Source organism: Aotus nancymaae, unplaced genomic scaffold, assembly GCF_030222135.1.
Source record: "Aotus nancymaae isolate 86718 unplaced genomic scaffold, 86718_ANA_hifiasm-v0.15.2.pri h1tg000003l, whole genome shotgun sequence".
NCBI classification, from domain to species: domain Eukaryota; kingdom Metazoa; phylum Chordata; class Mammalia; order Primates; family Aotidae; genus Aotus; species Aotus nancymaae.
The window spans coordinates 19762477-19780867 of NW_026988414.1; the positions used below are offsets into that span (position 1 = coordinate 19762477).

An 18391-nucleotide genomic window follows, 5' to 3' on the forward strand; every position below is an offset into this window, starting at 1 on the left:
ATCTTCCCATTTCAGCCTCCCAAGTAGCTGGGACTACAGGTGAGCACCACCATGCCCAGCCAACTTTTTAAAAATCATTTTTTCATAGAGATGAGGTCTCATTATATTGCCCAGGCTGGTCTTGAACTTCTGAGCGCAAGTGATCCTCCCACCTTGGCCTATCACAATGCTAGGATTACAGTCATGAGCCGCTGCCTCACGAACCAATCTCTGCTTGTTTCAAGCTTTTCTTCTGAAGCTTCTTCACCTCTCTTAGCCTCGTGGAACTGAAGAACATTAGGCCCTTGTCCTGGATTAGCCTGTGGTTTCAGGGAATGTTGCGGCTGGGTTGACCTTCTATAGAGATGATTTGAACTTTCTCCATATCAGCAATAAGGCTGTTTTGCTTTCTTATCATTTGTGTGTTCACTGGAGTAGCACTTTTAATTTCTTTCAAGAACTTTTCCTTTGCATTCACAACTTGGTTGTCTGGCACACGAGGCTTAGCTATGAGCCTGTCTTGGTTTTTGACATGCCTTCCTCACTAAGCTAAATCATTTCTAGTGTTTATTTAAAGTGAGAAGCGTGTGACTCTTCCTTTCACTTGAACACTTACAGACCCATGTGGGGTTATTAACTGATTTAATTTCAGTATCGTTGTCTCTCAGGGAATCCCTATTCCCTATGAAGGCCAAGGAGAATGAGAGAGACAGAGGAATGGCCCTTTGGTGGGGCAGTCAGTACACACTGCATTTATCAATTATGTTTGCCATCTTACAAGGGCATGGTTTGTGGCACCCCAAAACAGTTGCAATAGTAATGTCAAAGATCACAGATCGTTAATGAAAAAGTCTGAAATATTGCAAAATTATCAAATGTGACACAGAGACACGAAGTAAGCACACGCTGTGGGAAAAATGGCACCAACACACTGCTGAACTCAGGGTTGCCACAAGCCCTCAGTTTGTAAAAAAACACAGTATCTGCAAAGTGCAATCAAGCAAAGCACAACAGAATGAGATACACTTGTACATTTCTCGTGAGTTTCTGGAGTTCAGGGACTGAGTCTCAGGCAGGTGAGCCATACCGGACAAGAATCAGCCCGACCCAGGTTCGAACTCTGGTCCTTCCACTGGCTGTATGACCACCTCACATCATTAACATTTTTGAGCCTCAGTTTTCTTATCTGCAAAATTCTAGCAACAATCTCTGTGCCTCCAGAAGTGTGAGAATTAAATGAGATAGTACCCTGAAAGTGCATTTTAGGGGCCACCTCTGTCTCCTTCGCAGTCCAACGCAGGAGGCATACAAAATTGCTGATGCTCCCGACTGTGGCTATCACACTGCGGGCAAGCTAAGGCCCCGGCTTTGGAAAAAACATTTTGCCCCATGCATTTCCCCCTTCTTTTGATGGCTGCAACTAGTCCTGAGAATTAATACCATTCCCCTGCCCTCCCACTGTGCCTCTAACAATCACATCATAGTCTCATGATTATAGCTATGATGGGAACACCCAAGAGAATAGCTAGGGGAGAGTTTGAATGGGATCAGATGTCAGAGTCAGGAGGCAGCTTAGAGAGGCCCCAAGGCCAGGAAGCGGAGCAGAGCTGACCGATGCTTTCACTGATGCTGCAAGCTGATCCACACTCTGAGCCCCCAGCCCTTTCAGAGTGTGCTGGTATCTGCCACCCAGCCACCAGTGCCATGGCTGACAATGTGGCTTTGCGTGAGATGTGACAATTGTCTCTCTGCTCCTGCTTGGCCCTGGCTTTTGTGTAATCTCATTGGAAAGAGAGCCAATTAGCCCTGAGAGGCCAAGCAAATCTCAGGAAGTACATCCTGCAGAGACAGGCTAATTTATGATTCACAACCCTCCAAGTTTATTTGTTTAAAAAAAAAATGGAGATATTGTTTGTACTTCTTCCTGTGAAATGTGCTCTGTGCAGTTACTTTGATTACTTCCTTCAACCACTTGGCCGCTTCGCCTCTCTGAACCCACTCCTTCGGAGGGACGTCGCCTCTGTCAGATGGGTCAGGATCGGAGGTTGGGAGTCAGAAACCTTGTTTTCTAGCTTTGCTCTAATCCGGCTTTTATACTTTTTTCTGTTCCTTTTCCACGACGGAACACTGAAATAGAGGCGTTGTCCACCTCTAAGTTGCTTTGAGAAAGTCCCTGGGGAGGTACATTGACAGGAGCCAGGCTGATCTTCTATCAATTCCTCATCTAAGACACTTCCAGGAAGTCATTTTCATGTGAGAACAGACTAGTCTGGGGAAGAGGCTGAGGTCACCCTGGAACCCCAGCCTGTGCCTTCCACTACCATTTTCTTCTCCCTCACAATCTCTGCCAAGGGTCTCCCTGCTTCCAGACATGTGTGACAGACTGTGTGCCTGGTGGAGTCACTCCCGAGGCCTTCATGGCTGGGGCAGGTTCCCCTTTAAAAGATCTTTGTACTGGATCCGTCCTCTGCCTTCTGAGATCCAATAGGTGGTAACCCTCCTGTCTCCTACACCTGAAATCTCTCCTCCGTGTGAACCTTTTTATCAACATGAAAACCTGCTCTCTTCTTCCATGACCGAAACCAAACACATAAAAACCCAAAATAGGCCGGGCGCAGTGGCTCACGCCTGTAATCCCAGCACTTTGGGAAGCTGAGGCGGGAGAACTGCTTGAGCCCAGGAGTTAGAGACCATCCTGGGCAACATGGTGAAACCCTGTCTCTACCGAAATACAAAAAAATTAGCTGGGTGTGGTGGTGTGTGCCTGTGGTCCCAGCTACTCGGGAGGCTGAGAGGATCACTTGAACCTGGGGAGAGTGAGGCTGCAGTGAGCTATGATTGCGCCTCTGCCTTCCAGCCCTGGCAACAGAGTACAAAACAAAACAAAAACTCAAATAACCCTCCTTAGAGCCCATGCTCCTCTGTTTGGTTTTTTGTTTTTTTTTTGAGATGTAGTGTAGTCTCGATCTTGTCTCCCAGGCTGGAGTGCAGTGGAGGCATCTCTGCTCACTGCAACTTCTGCTTCCCGGGTATGAGCGATTCTCCTGTCTCAGCCTCCTCAGTAGCTGGGATTACAGGCATGCACCACCACACCTGGCTAATTTTTGTATTTAGTAGAGACGAGGTTTCACCATGTTGCCCAGGCTGGTGTTGAACTCCTGACCTCAGGTGATCTGCCCGCCTCCGCCTCTGAAAATACTGGGATTACAGGTGTGAGCCACTGTGCCTGGCCAATGCTCCTCTTCGGATACATCTCACTTTCTCTATTCTCCTTTTCAGCCAAACATCTTGAGAGTGTCAGTTACCCTCACTGTCTCCGCCCCCACGCCTCCTATTTAACCTGCAACCCACAGCAGTGTGGTTTCCAGCTGAGGCTTCTCGCCACCAAAACTTCTCTCCTGGAGCTTGCTTTCTTGCGCTTCTCACCGTATTTGATCGCTGTTGATTCCTCTCTTGTTCTTGCAGTCCGCTTTTCCCCATGACATCACACAGTCCTGGGTTTTTCTCTTACTTCTCCGGCCACTTTTTTTTAGTCTCCTTTAACAACCCCTCCTCTATCTAGTCTCTCCTGTTGGAGTTTCTCAGAGCTCTGTGTCATCCTATACTTAACTGCCTCGAATTCCTTGGCTTTATATGCCATTGAAGAGCACACTCCTTATAACAGGATGGCTCTTCACAGTGTTGGAGCAGTTGGCTCTGATGTGTAAGGCCAGGTTGGGTCAGGATAAACCCAGGGAAGAAGAAAATTGGGTTTTCAGCCCATGGGAATCACTGAAGTAGCAGCTCAACCAACTCTCTTTTCTCATCTAAGAAAGCCACTCGGCTGGGTGCAGCTCACGCCTGTAATCCCAGCACTTTGGGAGGCCAAGACGGGTGGATCACCTGAGGTCGGGAGTTCGAGACCAGCCTAGCTGACATGGTGAAACCCTGTCTGTACTAAAACTACGAAAGTTAGCCGGCTGTGGTGGTGCATGCTTGTAATCCGAACTACTCGGGAGGCTAAGGCAGGGGAATCACTTGAACCCTGGAGGCGGAGGTTGCAGTGAGCCAAGATGGCGCCGCTGCACTCCAGCCTGGGTGACAGAGTGAGACTCTGTCTCAGAAAAAAAAAAAAAACCACTCATTGGGGGCTGTTAAAGGGGGATAGACTCTGATGGGGCCAGTGAACTGGGGATCCTTGATTGGCCCAGGGCCTCCCAAGCAAGGACCTCTCAGTCAGATGGGTTAGCTTTGGCTCTCAAAATACGTCATCTGGCCAGGAGTGGTGATGCATACCTGTAGTCTCAGCTACTTGAAAGACTGAGGCAGGAGGATTGCTTGAGCCCAGGAATTTCTGGGCCGCGTGTACTATGATTGCCCCCGTGGACCCCTGGACTGCAGCCTGGGCAACATAGTGAGACCCCATCTCTTAAAAAATCACCTGAATGATTCCATTTATATGAAATATCCAGAATAGGCAAATCCATGGAGATAGAAAGCAAATCAGTGGTTTCCAAAGTCGAGAAGAGAGAGTGAGAAAAGAAGTGACTGCTTTTTTTTTTTTTTTTTTTGAAACAGAGTCTCACTCTTCTCACCCCGGCTGGAGTGCAATGGCACAGTCTTGGCTCACTGCAACCTCTGCCTCCCAGGTTCAAGCAATTCTCCTGCCTCAGCCTTCCGAGTAGCTGGGATTACAGGCGCACGCCACAATCCCTAGCTAATGTTTTGTATTTTTAGTAGAGACAGGGTTTCACCATGTTGGTCAGGCTGGTCTTGAACTCCTGACCTCGTGAGCCACCCGCCTTGGCCTCCCAAAGTGCTGGGATTACAGGTGTGAGACACCACGCCCGGCCGCAGAAATGACTGCTTAATGGGTATGAAGTTTCCTTTCAAGGTAATGAAAATTTCTGCAACAAAATAGTAGTGATGGTTACACAGCATTGTGAATGTACCAAGTGTCACCAGTGTCCAAAAAAAATCATGACTGGCTGTGGGGGCTCACACCTTTAATTCTAGCACTTTGGGAGGCTGAGGCGGGTGATTTGCCTGAGGTCAGGGGTTGGAAACCAGCTTGGCTAATATGGCGAAAACCCCATCTCTACTAAAAATACAAAATTAGCTGGGGTGGTGGTGCATGCCTGTAATCCCAGCTACTTGGGAGGCTGAGGCAGGAAAATCGCTTAAACCTGGGAAGTGGTGGTTGCAGTGAGCCGAAATTGCACCATTACGCTCCAGCCTGGGGAATAAGATCAAAACTCTGTCTCAAAAAAAAAAAAGAAAAAAGAAAATCATCTGGGGTTTACCCAAGAATTGGAACCACCACTGCTGAATTAAGCCACCTGGACCACTCAAGATCAGCCATGACAAGGAGATAAGGAACTCCAACCTGGAAATGACTCTTCCCACCAAAACCACACTTTCCTGTAACACAGAACATGCTATTCCATAAGATAGACATAAGAGGACTTCCAAATTATATTAATTAACAGTGCACCGCAGGCATGTGGCATGACCGTAGAATACACACTTACAGTTGTTTTTGGTTTTGGGTTTTTTTTTTTTTTTTTTTTTTTAGGCACAGAGTCTTGCTCTGTCTCCTAGGCTGGAGTGCGGTGGCACCATTTTGGTTTACTGCAACCTCTGCCTCTTGGGTTCAAGCGATTCTCCTGCTTCAGCCTCCTGAGTAGCTGGGATTACAGGCATGTGCCACCATGCCTGGCTGATTTTTGTATTTTTGGTAGAGACGTGGTTTCACCATGTTGGCCAGGCTGGTCTTGAACTCCTGACCTCAGGTGATCCACTGCCTCAGCCTCCCAAAGTGTTAGGATTACAGGCGTGAGCCGCCATGCCTGGCCAGTTGTTTTATAAACTATTTTTTTCCTTTCAAACTGGTATTTATGTGACTATGACGAGGTCAGATTGAATGTTTTGGTGGAGCGTCCTGGTAGCCTGAACTGAGGCCGAGGAAGAAGGCTAATTTGAAACATCTAAGGCCTTGAACTGTCAGGACTCTGTAACCTTTTGGAGACGTCTAGAACTACCCTTGACAAGTGAGGTGAATGAACACTACACTGTGGAAGTCCTTAACAGATGTCTCATTATATTTCTCACAACAACCCTATGAGGGGACACAGGAGAGCTGGGATCTGAACTAAGTCTTTATGAGTCTGTAAGCCTACATGAGCCCTTCAATCAGAATTGGCCAGAAGAAGCTGCTGGTGCCCTAGGGGTTCTCCTTGTGGAAGCAGCACTCATGATGGCATTTATCTTACTGGGCCTCCAGTCTGGTGTGGCCGCAGGAGACGTGGGCTTATGCTCATCTTGTCTGGAACGTTGACGTTTTTCTATCTTGATGAGCAAAACTTCTAGAGTTCACTTACTTGTCAATTTCCCCCTCACTTCATTTCCTGACTTGTAAACAGGCAGGATGAGAGCAGGTGACTGGCACTTATGATAACCCAAGAGCTCTGCTGCGCTCAGCATATCCTGTTATTATAGGCCTCCAGTCTGCTTTAGCATTTACTGTCCAATTTTCTCTCCTTTTCCTGGAACTGTAGTTAGGGGAGGGATTGGATTTATGGGGATAAAAATTTATATTTTCCAGCCTGGGCAACATGAAGAAACCTCGTCTGTACAAAGAATACAAAAATTAGCTGGGGGTGGTGGTGGTGGGGTGCCTGTAGTCCCAACTACTTGAGAGGCTGAGGTGGGAGGATTGCTTGAGCCTGGGAGGTTGAGGCTGCAATTAAGCCATGATCATGCTACTACATTCCAGCCTGGGCAACAAAGTGAGCCATCTGTCTCAAACAAAATATAAATAAATTTAATGTTTTACTGTGGGAGTCAGTGTGGTGTAATTATGAGTCTTGGAACTGGCACCAGATTTAAATTCTAGTTCTAACATGAAACTGAATTTCCCATCCTTACCTGGACATAAAAATATCAAACTCAGGCCAGGCACGGTAGCTCACACCTGTAATCCCAGCAGGATTGGGAGGCTTAGGTGAGCCGATCACCTAAGGTCAAGAGTTCGAGACCAGCCTGGCCAACATGGTGAAACCCAGTCTCTACCAAAAATACAAAAATTAGCCAGGCATGGTGGCGGGCACCTGTAATTCCTGCTACTTGGGAGGCTGAGGCAGGAGAATAGCTTGAACCCAGGAGGTGGAGGTTGCAGTGACCTAAGATCATGCCACTGCACTCCAGCCTGAGTGAAAGAGCAAGACTCTGGATCAAAAAAAATAAATTAAAAATAAAAAAAGAATGTGGGGTTCAGCTGGAAATGGAGGGAGGTGGGGCCCTGCTTTTTCCTCCTTGAATGAAGCAGGAAGGTTTCAGGACTCTGACTTTCTTCTTTGCTCTTCAGAGCTCACTTCTGGCCCAGCACCTTCAACCTAGCCCCTTACTTTATAGGCTTTGCCCCCTTCTCCTGCACTAAGGCTGAGGGTTGGCATGGCTTGCTGTAAGTGTGTGGGGCCTAAAATTGGGGAAAATAATAAAATATGTGCTTTGTTCTTGGTGCAACCAATATACTGAAGTTAGTCCTTTTTCTCCTTAGGGTAAGCTTTCCCCGAAGTATCCTGATCTCTCCTTTCCATATTCCCCTCCACACACACACACACCCATTCCCAACCCTCAGCTTCCAGAAAGTGTGTGAATCAGGCCAGCTCCCTCCAGGGGTAGCCTCAGTCCCACCACAGCATGCTCTTGCTTGCTCAAGAAACGGGCCGGGCGCGGTGGCTCAAGCCTGTAATCCCAGCACTTTGGGAGGCCGAGGCGGGTGGATCACAAGGTCAAGAGATCGAGACCATCCTGGTCAACATGGTGAAACCCCGTCTCTACTAAAAATACAAAAAATTAGCTGGGCATAGTGGCGTGTGCCTGTAATCCCAGCTACTCAGGAGGCTGAAGCAGGAGAATTGCCTGAACCCAGGAGGCGGAGGTTGCGGTGAGCCAAGATCGCGCCATTGCACTCCAGCCTGGGTAACAAGAGCGAAACTCCGTCTCAAAAAAAAAAACCAAAAAGAAAAAAAGAAGTGACCAGTAGAGCGGGAATCAGTAGAGTGAGTCAACAGATGATTCCTCGCTCCACTTATTAACTAGAATAAAGAAATCAGCTTGGTGCTTGGATTACAATATTTCTCAGTTTCCTTCTATCTTTCCTTTTGTATCAGCCATTTGAGAGATACCACCCAGAATAATATCTGGCCAAGTGAACTGGCTCATGCCTGTAATCCCAGCACTTTGGGAGGCCAAAGTGGGTGGATAACCTGAGGTCAGGAGATCGAGACCAGCCTAGGCAACATGGCAAAACTTTATCTCTACTATAAATACAAAAACTAGCCGGGTGTGGTGGTGCATGCCTGTAATCCCTGCTACCGACGAGGCAGAAGTATGATAATCGCTTGAACCCGGGAAGCAGAGGTTGCAATGAGCCAAGATCACCTCACTGCACTCCACCCTGGGTGACAGAGTGAGATTGTCTCAAAAAAAAAAAAAAAAAAAAAAAGAAGAAGAAGAATATCAGCTAGCATGTATTAAACATACACTGTTTTTAGAACTGTCCTAAGATATTTGGGGTATTAACTGTATTAACTCAATTAGCAACAACTCCATGAATTTGGGACAGTTATTTCTCTATCTTACAAATAAAGAAGCAGAGGCATTGAAAGGTAAGTCACTCATCCAAGGTCATATAACTGGTTAGTGGTAAACCAAGAAGCAAGCCCAGGGAATTTCACTCTACCTCCTGCGCTCTTAACATTGCGTTAGCGCAGAATAGAGTATAGGAAAAGACTTTCAGTCAAGTGTTAGGGTCTGAATGTTGGCTCATGACTCAAAGATCAATAGCTACCGGGAGTAGTCAGCATATTGTTAATTGCACGTATCTATAATCAGAGCATTTGGGTCATGCTGTGCATTAGTGAGGCCATCTTTGGAAAATATAACTTACTCCAAAATAGATGTTTCAAAAATTAGGACCTTTATATAATATTTTAAAATATGTTCTACTGATAAAAAAGAAAGTAAAATTAGGCCGGGTGCGGTGGCTCACGCCTATAATCCCAGCACTTTGGGAGGCCGAGGCGGGTGGATCACGAGGTCAAGCGATCGAGACTATCCTGGTCAACATGGTGAAACCCTGTCTCTACTAAAAATACAAAAAATTAGCTGGGCATGGTGGCGCGTGCCTGTAATCCCAGCTACTCGGGAGGCTGAGGCAGGAGAATTGCCTGAACCCAGGAGGCGGAGATTGCGGTGAGCCAAGATCGCGCCATTGCACTCCAGCCTGGGTAACAAGAGCGAAACTCCGTCTCAAAAAATAATAATAATAATAATAAATAATAAAAAATAATAATAAGAAAAAAGAAAGTAAAATTTACTCACGAAATTTCCTTCTTATCTGGGTTCTACTTATATCTTCCAAGCATCACCTGTCTCAAGCAGGTGGCTCCAAAATCTTGGTTCTTGTATAGAGAGAAATAAAAAAGAACGTATAAATAGTTTCTGCTTTCAAACTTACATACTTTCTACATTTAAAAAATGTATTTCAACCCCTTATCTGTTACTTAAAAACTTAGAGAAGGGGAAAATTAGCTTCAACCTTAAGATGCAGAAAGAGAGGCCAAACTGCCAGGCGTGGTGGCTCACACCTGTAATCCCAGCACTTTGGGAGGCCAAGGCAGGCGGATCACAAGGTCAGGAGTTTGAGATTAGCCTGGCCAATATGGTGAAACCCCATCTCTACTAAAAATACAAAAAAATTAGCCAGGTATTGTGGCGCCTGCCCGTAATCCCAGCTATTCGGGAGGCTGAGATAGGAAAACTGCTTGAACCCGAAGGTGGAGGTTGCAGTGAGCCGAGATCGCGCCACTGCACTCCAGTCTGGGTGACAGAGCAAGACTCCATCTCAAAAAAATAAAAATAAAAAAATAAAAAGAGAGGCCAGACCTATTTAGATATGCCCATCTTTGGGTGTGACAGCACTAATGAGGGACATGACTGTATATTCGTCCCCACACACTCCCAGCATCTGCTGAGCCAGGCCTGTGCTCTGAGTATTGGTAACATGGCAGATACCATCTTCCAGCTACTGTCCTCTGAAAGCCTGTCAAGAGCATTCCTGGTGATGTCTTGTGGAATCTACAAACTCTTCTTATAGCACAGGCTCTGCTATGACATGGACCAGAGCAAGAAACAACCGCAAAGTTATTTCTTCCCAGTGAGGCAAGTTTGATTGAGCACATATCCTAGCTCTGCTTATTGGAGAAACAGACTGATCAACTGGCATGAAATGTTGAAACATGAAACTTACAATACCATTAGAAAAAAATCAGTTCTGCCAGGCACAGTGGCTCACGCCTGTAATCCCAGCACTTTGGGAGGTCAAGGCGGGTGGATCACGAGATCAGGAGTTCCAGACCAGCCTGGCCAACATAGCAAAACTCTGTCTCTACTAAAAATACAAAAAATTAGCCGAGCATGGTGGTGGGTATCTGTAACCTCAGCTACTCAAGAAGCTGAGGCAGGAGAATCACTTAAACCAGGGGCCGAGATTGCAAGGTTGCAGTGAGCCGAGATCAAGCCATTGCACTCCAGCCTGGGCAACAGTGCAAGGCTCCGTCTCAAAAAAAAAAAAAAGGAAAAAATCAGTTCTAACTGCAAAGGTAGTGAAAGTGAATTTGAAAGCAAAATGCAGCATGGTTGAAAGAAGGATATAAAAATATCAATCAATGATTATTGAGCACTTTGCACAAGGTGTTTTAGTTAATTTTCACATGAGCCCTACAAATTGGGTATTACTCTCATTTCCATTTTTATGGGTGGGGAAACTGAAGATTTGAGGGTTGAGGTAACTCGTCCACAGTTACACCGCTGGTAAGTGATGGAACCAGAATTCAAATCCAAACAGTCTGACTCTGATAGTTACACTCCTAATGCTAAGCAATGCTTCTGGGACCCACTGTTCTGGGCCCTACTGTTACTGTTCTGAAGCCTGGTTGAGTTAATGATATCCCCACTCACTGGTCCCCAAACTAGGAGTCATCTTGACTAGGCCTTCTTCATTCCTCTCACATCTATCTAATGTTTGTTGAGGTTCTGCCACGTGCCAGATAGTATGGGTACAATGGCAAGTAAGAGAGTAAAGATTCCTGCCGAAGTTAAGCCAATGAGGGTCTTCTCTGGGGTTGTACACAATGTGTTTTATTTATTTATTTATTGAGACAGAGTCTCGCTTTGTCACTCAGGCTGGAGTATAGTGGCGTGATCTCAGCTTACTGCAAACTCCACCTCTCAGGTTCAAGCGATTCTCCTGCCTCAGCCTCCTGAGTAGCTGGGATTACAGGCACCCACCACAATGCCTGGCTAATTTTTGTATTTTTAGTAGAGACAGTTTCACCACACTAGCCAGGTTGGTTTTGAACTCCCGACCTCAAGTGATCAGCCCACCGTGGCCTCCCAAAGTGCTAGGATTACAGGTATAAGCCACCATGCCCTGCCAGGGTTGCGCAATTTGGAATCAGATAGAGGAAATATCAGTATCCTTCCGGTAGCGAAACGGAGATGCAAGACCAAGGAGCCTCTTCCCACCATGTTTCCTGTCATATGGAGAAATTCAGAGGAAAGTCAGCCTGACATTTAGAGAAAATCAGAAGTGAGAGATGCAGAGAGGAGCCTGGCAGCAGTGTCCAAGATGCTGTTTCCAGCTGTCTCCAGGCCAGTGTATCTTGCCCTTGCTGCATTTCTGTGAACCTTTTAACAATTTCCACTTTCTGCCTAATGGTTAGAGTTGAGTTTCTGTCACCTGCAACCAAATCATCCTTGAACGATACAGACAAAGCAAACACGCACCCACAATCTCACCCTCAGACATCACCCATCTTCGAATGGTGGTGTGCATTCTCCCAGTAGCATCGCATAAAGCACCTGTCTGGCTCCGTCATCCTGATCATGGCCCCGAGTCACAGAGAGTGACCTCCAGTTGCCATGTGAATACACTTGTTCCTATTCATCTGGCATAGTTTGTTAATCCAGACATTTACTTCTGGACCATATTGGGACTATCAGAAAAATTCCTAAAATTCTACCTTTGGACTATAAAGACACAGACTAGATGGGAATCATTTCATCAAAGTTGTAGAGGAAGAAGTTCCTCGAATCTATCTGTTGAGAAGAATCCCGGCATTATTGTTCCTTATCTGATCATGTCTTAAAAGTATAACACTTCCTGCAATTTCATGAGATATTCTAACATTTTCTCAAATTCACTCCATCTTTTTTTCTTTAAGTTGACTAGATCAGTCTTAGTTTCTTACAAAAGAAAGAGCTTTAACTCTTATTATATTATTTTTTTTTTTGAGGTGGAGTCTCGCTCTGTCACCCAGGTTGGAGTGCAGTGGCGCAATCTCGGCTCACTACAACCTCTGCATCCTGGGTTCAAGGAATTCTGCCTCAGCCTCCCGAGTAGCTGGAACTATAGGTGCCCACCACCATTCCCAGCTAATTTTTGTATATTTAGTAGAGACGAGGTTTCACCATGTTGGCCAGGCTGGTCTCGAAATCCTGATCTTGTGATCTACCCGCCTCAGCCTCCCAAAGTTCTGGGATTACAGGCGTGAGCCACTGTGCCTGGCTGACTCTTAAATTCTTTCAGATTTTCTCTATGTGTGGATATATGCGAATATATAACATACGTATTAAGAATAGGATCACATGCTATAAACCGTTTTGTAAGATACTATGAACATTTTTCTTCCTTTTTTTCTTTTTTTTTTTAAATAGAGATGGGGTGTCACCATGTTGGCCAGGCTGGTCTCCAACTCCTGACCTCAGGTGATCCACCCATCTCGGCCTCCCAAAGTGCTGGGATTATAGGTGTGAGCCACTGCGCCTGGTCAGGAGTATTTACTTTTACGTCACCTTTAGTCTTACTAATATTTTCCTTTGTAGTTTCTGATTTTTATGCTATGCTTCTAAAGGCTTTTCTTTTTCTTTCTTTTCTTTTCTTTTCTTTTTCTTTTGAGATGGGAGTCTCACTCTGTCACCCAGGCTGGAGTGCGGTGGTGGGATCTTGGCTCACGGCAACCTCCGTCTCCCAGGTTCAAGCCATTTTCCTGCTTCAGGCTCCTGAGTAGCTGGGATTACAGGTGCTGGCACCACCATGCCAGGCTGATTTTTTCCATTTTTAGTAGAGACAGAGTTTCGCCATGTTGGCCAAGCTGGTCTCAAACTCGTGATGTCAGGTGATCTGCCCGCCTCGGCCTCCCACCGCATGCTAATATTATATAAATATTCACCTACATACAGGCACATCTTGTTTCATGGCACTTCACTTTCCTGTACTTCATAGATACTGCGTTCTTCCCAAATTGGAGGTTTGTGGCAACCCTGCATGAAGCAAATCTCTTGGTGCCGTTTTCTTCATAGTATGTGCTCACTTTGTCTCTGTCACATTTTGGTAACCATGTCATATTTTAAACTTTTTCATCATTATGGTATCTGTCATGGTGATCTGTGATCAGTGATCTTTGATGCTACTATTGTAATTATTTTGGGGTGCTATGAATCATGCCAATATAAGGCAGCAAACTTTTTTGTTTTTTTGAGATGGGTCTCACTCTGTCACCCAGACTGGAGTGCAGTGGCGCAATATGGGCTCACTACAACCTAGCTTTCCTGGTTCAGGTGATTTTCCTGCCTCAGCCTCGTGGGTAGCTGGGACTATAGGTGCACACCACCACACACAGCTAATTTTTAGTAGAGACGGGGTTTTGCAATGTTGGCCAGGCTGGTCTCAAATTTCTGACCTCAAATAATCCACCTGCCTTAGCCTCCCAAAGTGCTGGGATTACAGGCATGAGCCACCACCCTCTCCAAGACAACAAACTTAATTGATAAGTGTTGTGTGTGTTCTGACTGCTCCACTGACCGGCTGTTCTTATCTGGCTCCCTCTCCTTGAACCTCTCTATTCCCTGAGACCCAACAATGTTGAAATCAGGCCAATGAATAACCCTACAATGGCCTCTAAGTGTTCAAGTGAAAGGAAGCGTCAAGTGTTTCTCACTTTAAATAAAAAACTAGAAATGAGTAAGCTTAGTGAGGAAGGCATGATGAAAGCCAAGATAAGCTTTGAAAGCTAGGCTTCTCATGACAAACAGCCAAGTTACGAATGTAAAGGAAGAGTTCTTGAAAGAAATTAAGAGTGCTACTCCAGTGAACATACAAATCAGAAAGCAAGACAGCCTAATTGCTGATATGGAGAAAGTTTTAGTGCTCTAGATACAAGATCAAACCAGCCACAACATTCTCTGAAGCCAGAGCTTAATCCAGAGCTAGGCCCTAACTCTTTTCACTTCTATGAAGGAAGAGAGAAATGAGGAAGCTGCAGAAGAAAAGTCTGAAGCCAGCAAAGGTTGGTTCATGAGGTTTAAGGAAAGAAGCCTTCTCTATAACATGAAAGTACAAGATGAAGTAGTAAGTTCTGGTGTAGAAGCTGCGAGTTATTCAGAAGATTTAGTTAAGATGATTGATGAAGGTGACTACAGTAAACCACAGATTTTCAACATAGATGAAATAGGCTTCTAGTAGAAGAAGATGCCATCTAGGACTTTGATAGAGAAAAGTCAATGTCTGCCTTCAAAGCTTCAAAGGACAGGTCGACTGTCTTTTTAGGGGCAAATGCAGCTGGTGACTTTAAGCTGAAGCCAATGCTCATTTACCATTCCCAAAACACTATGATCCTTAAGAATGACACTAAATCTCACACCTGTAATCTCAGCACTTTGGGAGGCCGAGGTAGGCAGATTGCCTCAGCTCAGGAGTTTGAGACCAGCCTGGGCAACACAGTGAAACCCTGTCTCTACTAAAATACAAAAAAATTAGCCTGGTGTGGTGGCATGTGTCTGTAGTCCCAGCTACTCGGGAGGCTGAGGCAGGAGAATTGGTTGAACCCGGAAGGTGGAGGTTGCAGTGAGCCAAAATCGGGCCACTGCATTCCAGCCTGGGCAACAGAGTGAGACTCTGTCTCAAAAAAAAAAAAAAAAAAAAAAAAATTACAATGGCCCAGTGTGGTGGCTCTCGCCAGTAATCCCAGCACTTAGGGAGGCTGAGGTGGATGGATCACAAAGTCAGCAGTCCAAGACCAGCCTGGCCAACATAGTGAAACCCTGTCTCTACTAAAAAATACAAAAAAATTAGCCAGGCATTGGTGGCAGTGTCTGTAGTCCCAGCTACTTGGGAGGCTGAGGCAGAATTGCTTAAACCTGGGAGGTGGAGGTTGCAGTGAGCCGATATCGTGCCACTGCACTCCAGCTTGGGCAACACGTGAGACTTCGTCGTTAAAAAAAAAAAAAAAAAAAAAAAAAGAATTACACTAAATCTACTCTGTCTGTGCTCTATAAAGGGGACAACAAAGCCTGAAATGACAGCACATCCACTTATAGTGTGGTTTACTAAATATTTTAAGCCCACTGTTGAGATCTACTGCTTAGAAGAAAAGAGTCCTTTCAAAATATTACCACTCATTGACAATGCACCTGGTCACCCAAGAGCTATAATGGAGATGTACACAGAGATTAAGGTTGTTTTTATGCCTGCTATCACAACTTCCATTCTGCAGCCCATGGATCAAGGAATCATTTCTACTTTCTAGTCTTGTTTAAGAAATACATTTCATAAGGTTAGATATGTCATAGACAGTGATTTCTCTGATGGATCCGGGTAAAGTATAATAAATTGAAACTCTCAATCTAGAATATCGAAAGGATTCGATATTCTAGATGCTTTTAGGAAGAACATTTGTGATTTATGGGAGGAGGTCAAAATATCAACATTAACAAGAATTTGAAAGAAGTTGATTCCAGCTTTTGTGAATGACTTTGAGGGGTTTAAAACTTCAGTGGAGGAAGTCACTGCAGATATGGTGGAAATAGCAAGAGAAATAGAAGTGGAGCCAGAAGATGTGGTTGAATTGCTGCAATCTCATGATAAAACTTGAACAGATGAGGTGTTGCTTCTTACTGATGAGCAAAGAAAGTGATTTCTTGAGATGAAACCTAGTCCTGAAGAAGATGCTAGAAACATTGTTGAAACAACAATGGATTTAGAATATTTCATAAACTTAGTTGATAAAGTAATGGCAGGGTTTGAGAGGATTGACTCCAATTTTTGAAGGTGTTCTACTATGGATGAAATGCTATCAGACAGCATGGCACGCTACGGAAAAATCTTTCACCAAAGAAGAGTCAATCAATGCAGCAATCTTCATTAAAACTTTATTTTAAGAAATTGACATAGGTGCCTCAATCTTCGGCAACCACCACCCTGATTAGTCAGCAGCCATTAACACTGAGGCAAGACCCTTCACCAGCAAAAAGATTCTGACTTGTTAGAGGCTCAGATTATCATTATCATTTTTTTAGCAATGAAGTTTTTTTTTTTTTTTTTTGGTCTATGCTTCCCTATATAAGTCTAAGTCCTAAGGAGGTTTTCACATATTTGTTTCACAGTTAAAGGTCAATTATCCATCTATACCCCAAAACAAGCTTTGTAGACTGTCTTGCCCAAAGGCCTCAGTTGTCAAGAAATCCGGATGTCTGAGAAGAGGAGACAGGGTCTTGTGTTGTCTTTATTGCATCTTTTGAGAGATTGCTGGACTCTGGAGTAATTACCTGCTTCCACCTTGGCTGGGACAACTGGACTTCAGCCACACCATGGCTTTCACTTTTATTTTTATTATTTTGAGCTTCTTGGGGTATTTTTAGAGACAGAATATCACTCTATCTCCCAGGATGGAGTGAAGTGATGAGATCTCGGCTCACTGCAAACTCTGCCTCCCAAGTTCAAGTGATTCTCGTGCCTCAGCCTCCTGAGTAGCTGGGAATACAGGTGTGTGCCGCTGCGCCCAGCTAATTTTTGTATTTTCAGTAGAGACAGGGTTTTGCCATGTTGGCCAGGCTGGTCTCAAACTCCTGCCCTCAAGTGATCCATCTGCCTCGACCTCCCAAAGTGCTGGGATTATATGCATGAGCCACTGCATCTGGCCTGATCTTGATTATTTTTGGGGTGAATTTGTTTAAATCCCTGTCATTAAATGTTAAACATTTTTGTTATTCTTTGTTTAGTTATAAAAGCATTATTAAATAGCAGTATTCCATTAGTGTTTACAAATTGTATTTTCTAAATAATATACTGATAGCCCCAGGTTCATCTGGAGAGATGAGGGCCGACTGTTGCACTGGGATGCTGAATGTCATGACTGCTCTAGCACAGATATGAGGCAGGTGTTGGCCTATTTCATCCCCAAATGAGCAGTGAGCCCCTCTCTTCCTGCACTACCATCATATCAAGTCTTGCTCTTTGCAAAACATTTCCACATATGTTACCTTATTTCCTACTGACATTTATCTGAAAAAAGTGGTGATCATCTCCAATTTACAGAAAAGATAAAATTGGAAGTTATACAACCAAAACTTAGAAGTGATGGGACTTGATCAGAAGTTTAACTGATTAGCTAGGTACAAAGTTGTTTAACTTTTTACATGAAACATTTGTCATCCCCTCCCTACCCAACCCACTTCCCCACTGGCTTTCTCTTATAACAAAGTCCTTAGTTTAGTATTTTCTGGGGTCAAACTCTGGCTGTTCTGCCTTCTAGTCTCCACATTCTCTAAGCTTATTTTTTGCTTAAATTGCTTACAGGACTGAGCATGGGACTACAGTTTAGCTTGAAAAGAGACAAGCTTACATTACTTGAAAGGGCATGTGCTCCGAGGTTTGCAATATAACTTGAACTTTTTGCATTTTTAGTAGAGAAAGTGGTCACATGGGCTGGGTGTGGTGGCTCATGCCTGTAATCCCAGCACTTTGGGAGGCCAAGGCGGGTGGATCACCTGAGGTCAGGAGTTCGAGAAAGGGGTCAAACAGCCCTACCATATCTGAAGAGCTGACCTACGGCCTTGCTTTAAGATAACTTTTTTGCTTTAGGGCTGCTATAGCCAGGAGAAAAGCTTTGAAGTGTGTTGGGTTAGCAGAGATCTTGGTAGAAATGGAGAACTGTGTATCAGAGATTTTCATATTCATTAGCACACAGCAGTTTATGGTATTTGTTAGCATTCTCTAAATCTTCATGTCAGTAATTAAATTCTTTTGAAACTCAAGATAAACATAGTTATTTCCATTGCTTTATATTTTTAATAATTAGGCTTGCCAGAGATATATCTCTTTAATTGGTTTTTGTTTTCCCAAAGAAACAGCTCTTAAGCTGATTTATCTGTTCTGTCCATTTTTGTTTCCTAATTAGTAAGCTTTCACTTCCATCTTTATCATTGCAATCTTCTTGGTTTTTAGGGGCTTAATTTTGTTTAAATTTCTGTCATTAAATGTTAAACATTTTTGCTATTCCTTGTTTAGTAAATAAAGCATTATTAAATG

The 18391-nt window shown here is 44.5% G+C and overlaps 1 pseudogene; it reads left to right on the forward strand.

Moving 5' to 3' along the window:
• Positions 1-13977: 13977 nt before the first annotated feature.
• LOC135275219 (tigger transposable element-derived protein 1-like) lies at positions 13978-16342 on the forward strand (annotated as a pseudogene).
• Positions 16343-18391: the final 2049 nt, after the last annotated feature.